This window comes from Monopterus albus, unplaced genomic scaffold (assembly GCF_001952655.1).
Source record: "Monopterus albus unplaced genomic scaffold, M_albus_1.0 scaffold121.1, whole genome shotgun sequence".
Classification (NCBI taxonomy): domain Eukaryota; kingdom Metazoa; phylum Chordata; class Actinopteri; order Synbranchiformes; family Synbranchidae; genus Monopterus; species Monopterus albus.
In genome coordinates, this window is record NW_018128001.1 from 1763591 (window position 1) to 1763974 (window position 384).

The window sequence follows — 384 nt, forward strand, 5'->3', positions numbered from 1 at the left end:
GAACTGAGACTGGGAGTTGGTTCCATAGGAGAGGAGCTTGATAGCTAAAGGCTCTGCCTCCCATTCTGCTTCTGTGGATTCTAGGAACCACAAGTAAACCTGCACTCTGAGAGCAAAGTGCTCTGCTCGGATGATAAGGCTCTACGAGGTCTTTAAGATATGATGGAGCCTTGTCATTAAGGGCTTTGTATGTTAGGAGAAGGATTTTAAATTCTATTCTGAATTTTACAGGGAGCCAGTGGAAAGAAGCTAATATGGGAAAGATATGATCTGTCTTGCTAGTTCCTGTCAGGACTCTGGCTGCAGTGTAGTGGTTTAAGTTACATGTTAATATGGATTATATAATAGAATAGTGTTTATGGGTTCACTTTAAGTTCATGTGAG